We start from the raw sequence: 9,949 nt of genomic DNA, 5'->3' as shown, positions 1-9,949 counted from the left end.
GTGATGTTCACCATTGAAACTACTCCATCTCACATGATGATCGGACATGGTTTAGTTGATATGGATCACGTGATCACTTAGAGGATTAGAGGGATGTCTATCTAAGTGGGAGTTCTTAAGTAATATGATTAATTGAACTTGAATTTATCATGAACTTAGTCCTGATAGTATTTTGCAAATTATGTTGTAGATCAATAGCTCGCATTGTTGCTTCCCTGTGTTTATTTTTAATATGTTCCTAGAGATAAAATTATGTTGAAAGATGTTAGTAGCAAAGATGCGGATTGGATCCGTGATCTGAGGATTATCCTCATTACTGCACAGAAGAATTATGTCCTTGATATACCGCTAGGTGACAGACCTATTACAGGAGCAGATGCAGACGTTATGAACGTTTGGCTAGCTCAATATGATTACTACTTAATAGTTTAGTGCACCATGCTTAACGGCTTAGAATCGGGACTTCAAAGACGTTTTGAACGTCATGGACCATATGAGATGTTCAAGGAGTTGAAGTTAATATTTCAAGCAAATACCCGAGTTGAGAGATATGAAGTCTTCAACAAGTTCTATAGCTAAAAGATGGAGGAGAATCGCTCAACTAGTGAGCATGTGCTCAGATTGTCTGGGTACTACAATCGCTTGAATCAAGTGGGAGTTAATCTTCCAGATAAAATAGTGATTGGCAGAATTCTCTAGTCACCATCACCAAGTTAGTAGAACTTCGTGATGAACTATAGTATGTAAGGGATGACGAAAGTAATTCCCGAGCTCTTCGCGATGCTGAAATCGACGAAGGTAGAAATCAAGAAAGAGCATCAAGTGTTGATGGTTAACAAGACCACTAGTTTCAAGAAAAGGGCAAAGGGATAGAAGGGGAACTTCAAAAGAATGGCAAGCAAGTTGCTACTCAAGTGAAAAAGCCCAAGTCTGTACCTAAGCCTGAGACTAAGTGCTTCTACTGCAAAGGGACTGGTCACTGGAAACGGAACTACCCCAACTATTTGGTGGATAAGAAGGATGGCAAAGTGAACAAAGGTATATTGGATATACATGTTATTAATGTGTACTTTACTAGTGTTTATAGCAACCCCTCGGTATTTGACACTGGTTCAGTTGCTAAGAGTAGTAACTCGAAACGGGAGTTGCAGAATAAACAGAGACAAGTAAAAGGAGAGGTGACGATGTGTGTTGGAAGTAGTTCCAAGATTGATATGATCATCATCGCACACTCCCTATACCTTCGGGATTAGTGTTGAAACTAAATAAGTGTTATTTGTTGTTTGCGTTGAGCATGAATATGATTTGATCATGTTTATTGCAATACGGTTATTCATTTAAGTTAGAGAACAATTGTTGTTCTGTTTACATGAATAAAAACCTTTTATGGTCATACACACCAACGAAAATGGTTTGTTGGATCTCGATCGTAGTGATACACATAATCATAATATTGAAGCCAAAAGATGCTAAGTTAATAATGATAGTGCAACTTATTTGTGGCACTGCCGTTTAGGTCATATTGGTGTAAAGCGCATGAAGAAACTCCATGCTAATGGGATTTTGGAATCACTTGATTATGAATCACTTGATGCTTGCGAACCATGCCTCTTGGGCAAGATGACTAAAACGCCGTTCTCCGGAACAATGGAGCAAGCAACAGATTTGTTGGAAATCATACATACAGATGTATGTGGTCCGATGAATATTGAGGCTCGTAGTAGGTATCATTATTTTCTGACCTTCACAGATGATTTGAACAGATAAGGGTATATCTACTTAATGAAACAAGAGCCTGAAACATTTGAAAAGTTCATATAATTTCAGAGTGAAGCAGAAAATCATTGTAACAAGAAAATAAAGTTTCTACGATCTGATCATGGAGAAGAGTATTTAAGTTACGAGTTTGGCCTTCAGTTAAAACAATGTGGAATAGTTTCACAAATTCATGCCACCTGGAACACCACAGCATAATGGTGTGTCCGAACGTCATAACCGTACTTTATTGGATATAGTGCAATCTATGATGTCTCTTACCAATTTGCCACTATCATTTTGGGGTTATGCATTAGAGACAGCTACATTCACGTTAAATAGGGAACCATCAAAATCCGTTGAGACGACGCCTTATGAACTGTGGTTTGGCAAGAAACCAAAGTTGTCGTTTCTTAAAGTTTGGGGTTGCGATACTTATGTGAAAAAGTTTCATCCTGATAAGCTCAAACCCAAATCGGAGAAATGTGTCTTCATAGGATACCCAAAGGAGACAGTTGGGTACACCTTCTATCACAGATCCGAAGGCAAGACATTCGTTGCTTAGTATGGATCCTTTCTAGAGAAGGAGTTTCTCTCGAAAGAAGTGAGTGGGAGGAAAGTAGAACTTGATGAGGTAACTGTACCTGCTCCCTTATTGGAAAGTAGATCATCGCAGAAATCAGTTTCTACGACACCTACACCAAGTAGTGAGGAAGTTAATGATAATGATCATGAAACTTCAGATCAAGTTATTACTGAACCTCGTAGGTCAACTAGATCAAGATCCGCACCAGAGTGGTACGGTAATCCTGTTCTGGAGGTCATGTTACTTGACCATGACGAACCTACGAACTATGAAGAAGCGATGGTGAGCCCAGATTCCGGGAAATGGCTTGAGGCCATGAAATCTGAGATGAGATCCATGTATGAAGAACAAAGTATGGACTTTGGTTGACTTGCCCGATGATCGGCAAGCAATTGAGAATAAATGGATCGTCAAGAGGAAGACGGACGCTGATAGTAGTGTTACTATCTACAAAGCTAGAATTGTCGCAAAAAGGTTTTTCGACAAGTTCAAGGTGTTGACTGCGATGAGAGTTTCTCACTCGTATCTATGCTTAAGTCTGTCTGAATCATGTTAGCAATTGCCGCATTTTATGAAATATGGCAAATGGATAAAGAAAACTGCATTTCTTAATGGATTTATTAAAGAAGAGTTGTATATGATGCAACCAGAAGGTTTTGTCAATCCTAAAGGTGTTAACAAAATATGCAAGCTCCAGCGATCCATCTATGGACTGGTGCAAGCATCTCGGAGTTGGAATATACACTTTGATAAGTTGATCAAAGGATATAGTTTTATACAGACTTGCGGTGAAGCCTGTATTTACAAGAAAGTGAGTGGGAGCACTACAGCATTTCTGATAAGTATATGTGAATGACATATTGTTGATCAGAAATAATGTAGAATTATTCTGCAAAGCATAAAGGAGTGTTTGAAAGGAGTTTTTCAAAGAAAGACCTCGATGAAGCTGCTTACATATTGAGCATCAAGATCTATAGAGATAGATCAAGACGCTTGATAAGTTTTTTCAATGAGTACATACCTTAACAAGATTTTGAAGTAGTTCAAAATAGAACAGTCAAAGAAAAGAGTTTCTTGCCTGTGTTACATGGTGTGAAATTGAGTAAGACTCAAAGCCTGACCACGGCAGAAGATAGAAAGAGAATGAAAGTCATTTCCTATGCCTTGGCCATAGGTTCTATAAAGTATGCCATGCTGTGTACCAGATCTATTGTATGCCCTACACTGATTTTGGCAAGGGAGTACAATATTGATCTAGGAGTAGATCACTGGACAGCGGTCAAAATTATCCTTAGTGGAATAAGGATATGTTTCTCGATTATGGAAGTGACAAAAGGTTCGTCGTAAAGGGTTACGTCGATGCAAGTTTTGACACTAAATCTAGATGACTCTAAGTCTCGGTCTAGATACATATTGAAAGTGGGAGCAATTAGCTAGAGTAGCTCCGTGCAGAGCATTGTAGACATAGAAATTTGCAAAATACTTACGGATCTGAATGTGACAGACCCGTTGACTAAAATTATCTCACAATCAAAACATGATCACACCTTAGTACTCTTTGGGTGTTAATCACATAGCGATGTGAACTAGATTATTGACTCTAGTAAACCCTTTGAGTGTTGGTCACATAGAGATGTGAACTATGGGTGTTAATCACATGGCGATGTGAACTAGATTATTGACTCTAGTGCAAGTGGGAGACTGAAGGAAATATGCCCTAGAGGCAATAATAAAGTATTATTTATTTCCTTATATCATGATAAATGTTTATTATTCATGCTAGAATTGTATTAACCGGAAACATAATACATGTGTGAATATATAGACAAACAGAGTGTCACTAGTATGCCTCTACTTGACTAGCTCGTTAATCAAAGATGGTTATGTTTCCTAGCCATAGACATAAGTTGTCATTTGATTAACGAGATCACCTCATTAGGAGAATGACGTGATTGACTTGACCCATTCCGTTAGCTTAGCACTCGATCGTTTAGTATGTTGCTATTGCTTTCTTCATGACTTATACATGTTCCTATGACTATGAGATTATGCAACTCCTGTTTACCGGAGGAACACTTTGTGTGCTACCAAACGTCACAACGTAAATGGGTGATTATAAAGGTGCTCTACAGGTGTCTCCAAAGGTACTTGTTGGGTTGGCGTATTTCGAGATTAGGATTTGTCATTCCAATTGTCGGAGAGGTATCTCTGGGCCCACTCGGTAATGCACATCACTATAAGCCTTGCAAGCATTGTGACTAGTGAGTTAGTTGCGGGATGATGTGTTACGGAACGAGTAAAGAGACTTGCCGGTAACGAGATTGAACTAGGTATCGAGATACCGACGATCAAATCTCGGGCAAGTAACATACCGGTGACAAAGGGAACAACGTATGTTGTTATGCGGTCTGACCGATAAAGATCTTCGTAGAATATGTGGGAGCCAATATGGGCATCCAGGTCCCGCTATTGGTTATTGACCGGAGACGTGTCTCGGTCATATCTACATAGTTCTCGAACCCGTAGGGTCCGCACGCTTAACGTTACGATGACAGTTTTATTGAGTTTTGATGTACCGAAGGAGTTCGGAGTCCCGGATGAGATCGGGGATATGACGAGGAGTCTCGAAATGGTCGAGACGTAAAAATCGATATATTGGACGACTATATTCGGACTTCGGAAAGGTTCCGAGTGATTCGGGTATTTTTCGGAGTACCGGAGAGTTACGGGAATTCGTATTGGGCCTTAATGGGCCATACGGGAAAGGAGAGAAAGGCCTCAAAAGGTGGCCGCACCCCTCCCCATGGTCTGGTCCGAATTGGACTAGGGAAGGGGGCGCACCCTTCCTTCTTTCTCCTTCCCCCTTCCCTTCTCCTACTCCCACAAGGAAAGGAGGAGTCCTACTCCCGGTGGGAGTAGGACTCCCCCCTATGGCGCGCCTCTCCCCTTGGCCGGCTGCCTCCCCCTTGCTCATTTATATACGGGGGCAGGGGGGCACCCCAGAGACACAACAATAGATCCTTGAGATCTCTTAGCCGTGTGCGGTGCCCCCCTCCACCATATTACACCTCGATAATACCGTTGCGGAGCTTAGGCGAAGCCCTGCTCGATGGAACATCATCATCGTCACCACGCCGTCGTGCTGACGAAACTCTCCCTCAACACTCGGCAGGATCGGAGTTCGAGGGACGTCATCGAGCTGAACGTGTGTAGAACTCGGAGGTGCCGTACGTTCGGTACTTGATCGGTCGGATCGTGAAGACGTACGACTACATCAACCGCGTTGTGATAATGCTTCCGCTATCGGTCTACGAGGGTACGTGGACAACACTCTCCCCTCTCGTTGCTATGCATCACCATGATCTTGCGTGTGCATAGGAATTTTTTTTGAAATTACTACGTTCCCCAACAACTTTTTCATATGGTTGATGACCATGTGATTGGACCATCACAAACGACCTTAATGCAAGGAAGGAACATACTCGATGGAGTAGTCATTTTTCATGAGACCGTTCACGAGATGCATCGAAATAACATGAGTGGGGCTGTCTTCAAAATTGACTTCGAAAAGGCCTATGATAAAGTAAAGTGGTCATTCCTTCAACAAACCCTTAGAATGAAAGGTTTCTCTAGAAATTGCATGAATGGGTCCAAACTTTTATTTCGGGAGGTAGTGTGGCGATTAAAGTCAATGATGACCTAGGACTAGGTCAGGGTGATCCACTTTCTCCAATGTTGTTTAACATTGTTGCTGACATGCTAGCAATCTTGATTGAACGTACTAAGCAGGACAGATAAATTACAGGAGTTGTGCCTCACCTTGTCGATGGGGGGCTCTCCATTTTGCAATATGCCGATGATAAGATTCTCTCTATGGAACATGACCTAGATAAAGCTAGGAATATGAAACTTTTGCTTCCAGCCTTCGAGCAAATGTCTGGTCTTAAAATAAACTTTCATAGATGTGAATTATTCTGCTTTGGAAAAGCCAAAGAGGCGGCTGCACAGTATGCGTATTTGTTTGGTTGTGAAGAAGGCCAATTCCCGATTAATTATCTGGGAATTCCGATTCACTATCGGCGTCTCACTATTGCAGACTGGAAACATGTGGAAGAACGATTAGAGAAACGACTGAGTAGTTGGAAAGGTAAGTTTCTCTATGTTGGGGGATGACTTGTGCTGGTAAACTCAGTTCTCACGAACATGGTTCTCTATATGCTATCATTTTTCCTAATCCCTAAAGGGGTCTTGGATAGGATGGATTATTTCAGATCCAGAATCTTATGGCAAGGAGATAGCGAAAAAATATCGGCTCACCGAATGGTGCGTGGTTTGTCGATCGAAGGACCAGGGAGTTCTAGGCATTCATGACCTTAAGGTCAATAATGATGACTTACTAAATAAATGGCTTTTCAAGCTTCTTACTGAGGAGGGCATCTAGCAAACTCTGCTACACAATAAGTATCTAGGTCAAATAGCGGTGTCCCAGGTATATTGGAAGCCAGGGGACTCAAATTTTTGGGCAGGCCTGATGTCAGCAAAGAAGCATCTTTTCAGTTTCGGGTCTTTCGCGATAAAGGACGGCTCAGAGATTTTGTTTTTGGGAGGGTAAGTGGTTAGGAAACACCACTCTCTGAAAACAATATCTGGCCTTGTACCGTATTGTCCGTGATAAGAATGATACACTCGCGCAAGTGCTCGGCTCCAACCCCCCGAATGTATTTTTTCGAGGGACTTGGTTGCCCCCCACCTGGCCACCTCATGTCATGGCAACAACTGTTATCTAGACTGGAAACGGTGAACCTGACAGAAGGACGGAATGTGTTTCGTTGGAATATCACCACACCAGGTTCTTTCATAGTTAACACTATGCACCGTGCTCTCATGTATTATGAGATTCCAGTCGATAATAAGAACCAAATATGGAAATCCAAGATACCACTAAAAATAAAGATTGCCATGTGGTATCTTTGGAGAGGTGTCGTGCTAGCTAAAGACAACGTCGCTCGGCGCAACTGGCAAGGAAGGAAGTAGTGTAGTTTTGTGCCCACGATGGTGTAACCCAACACCTCTTCTTCCAATGCATCTTTGGGCGTTCTACTTGGCTAGTCATTCAAATTGCGTCAAATTTGTACCCGCTCACAAGTGTTTGCCAATATATATGGTCACCGGCTGGACGGAATACCAAATAGCACGCTGGTAAGAGTGGGAGCGTCTGCCTTTATTATGATCGCTTTGGCTAAGTAGAAATGATTTTTGTTTTTCTCCGTTGCAGGTTATTTTTCACGCACTAGCTTCGTACGTGGTCGATGTTAAACCGTATGGATTACCAGCCGTTGTTCAAGGCAGTGTGTACGCGATTGGAACAGGTGGTCATAGAGGTTTTCACTCAACATGGGTGGTCGACTGCTCCTTTGACATAGGCATAGTGTCGGTCTTATAGGGCTTTACTAATGTCTATATGTCGTTATGTTATTTTTTTAGTCGGACTCGTCACTCTTGGCTGTGTGCATCCTGAATATGCAGAGGCCGGGTGTCGCTCATGATGTGTTGTATCCGCTTGATGCTACATACTAAGTTAATAAAACTCCCTTTATAAGAAAAATGCTTAATGATTAAGTAAAGGCTCGATAAACAATTTTTTTGTTATACCCTCGAGTCCATCATTTTTGTCATACACTTGTTCCGCGACACAATTTCTCGATCCAACCGACCCTCGTTCACGACAATTGACAACTAGAAATTTCGTTGTAGGGAAGCTTGAACATTGTGGTTGTTTATTTTTGAGTGAATTCCACATTTTATCCCTTAGATATGCATTTATGATACTAATTACCCTGAGTGGAAAATCGTCTAGAATGCCCTTTTTAGAAGCTTTGGGCCCTCGTTTTCTGATGCGTGTCAACTAGGCAATATGTGAGGTGAGGTGATGCCCGGGGTCCAAAAATATCTGTACGAGGAGAACGAATGGAGCAGATGGGCAAGAGAAGTCTGGACATGATGGTTAATGATGCCCTCCGATTTTTACATATTTTTTTATGAATCATTGACGCAACATGCCGACCCTATCTAATATAAATAAGCAAAATGCATAATTGGGGTAAAATCGTGTTAAAAGTCTTCAAAATCTGATATTTTGATGGAAGTTCCACTAAATGGGGTAAATCTCCTGGGTGTAAATCGTACAAAGACTTAACCCGTTATAATCCCCTGAACTCACCATAAGGATAATGTTGAACTTCACTTTGGCATAAAATGCCCCCTTAAACCCGCAAAACCATCTAAATTTCACAAAGCCGTTTAGAACAAGTTTTTTTTGAAAGCCGTTTAGAACAAGTTTTTGAGGGAAATGCCATCATGGCGGTTTATATTTCATGAGCAAAAAGGGCTACATCTTCTGACAAAATGTCTAACAAAAAACCCGGAGGCTCGGACTGCCATACAATGGTTCGCGAGTCCTCCGACATAGTAGCTAACATATCAGCCGCCATATTGGCTTCCCTAGGGCAGTGTTGAAAACTAACTGAAGCAAAATTACGACAAATAAAAGCGCACTCCTCATAAATAGCTGCTGCCGGTCCAAGCGAGTTGCCTCCAGATTGCATCACTTGGATTACTTCCATACAGTCGGCCTCAATCACCAGTTTGTTGCAGCCCATATCGTTTGCGAGAATGAGGCCGTCTCGGAGCCCTCGGGCTTCCGCCGTCGCCGCGTCCTCAACGAACCGAATATCGCTACATGATGCTGCAATGAAAGATCCAGAAGCATCGCGTAAGATTGCACCTGAACCCCCTGAACCACTGTCCTCAGAAAAAGAGGCATCTACGTTGAGTTTTACAAATCCCTCACTTGGCTTGGTCCATCCATGTCTCTCAATCTGGCCTGGACCCTTTTTCTTTGCTCTTGAGAAGTTCTTGGACAGCGTCGAAATTGCTTGTGCTGATCGTGTAGGATCCTGTAGCTGTTCACCGTGCGTAAACTTCCTCCGTTCCCACCACAGGTACCAAACTGTCGTTGCGATTAACTCTTTACAGTTAACACTCGGAAGCAGCTGTGCCGGTACATTAGGAGTTAGAAGTAGGTCAGCCAACACTGCCGCACCTTCCCTTTCGAAGGAGCAAAGCTCGTTGATCCTGTTTGCCATGCCCAGTGCACACCAGACAGCTTGAACACGTTGACACTTGAAGAAAGCATGGCTGATACTCTCACAATCCAGACCGCAAATAGGGCACTGTGAGTTAGTGATCATATGCCGATTAGCCATAATGCCCCGACAGGGTATTGCACCATATAGTGCCCTCCAGTAGTGAATTTTCACTTTGGCTGGGACTCGCAATTTCCAGTGAATACTCCATATAGGACTAGTACTTGCGGAGATCATAGAATTGGTTCTCCTCAACTTTCGTCCATGCTGGTGATCCCACTCCATATGATAGGCGGTCTTAACCGTGAATATCCCTGTCCGGTTATAATTCCATGAAACGAAATCCTCCATCATACCCAAGGCAAGGGGTATGTTCAGAATTCTTTGAGCATCAACGGGCCAGAATATATCTCTGATTAGTTGTTTGTCCCATTCTCTACTCTCCAAGTTAATTAGCTCAGAA

The sequence above is a fragment of the Aegilops tauschii genome, chromosome 2 (genome assembly GCF_002575655.3).
Source record: "Aegilops tauschii subsp. strangulata cultivar AL8/78 chromosome 2, Aet v6.0, whole genome shotgun sequence".
NCBI lineage: Eukaryota > Viridiplantae > Streptophyta > Magnoliopsida > Poales > Poaceae > Aegilops > Aegilops tauschii.
Note: the sequence above shows the minus strand (reverse complement) of the source record.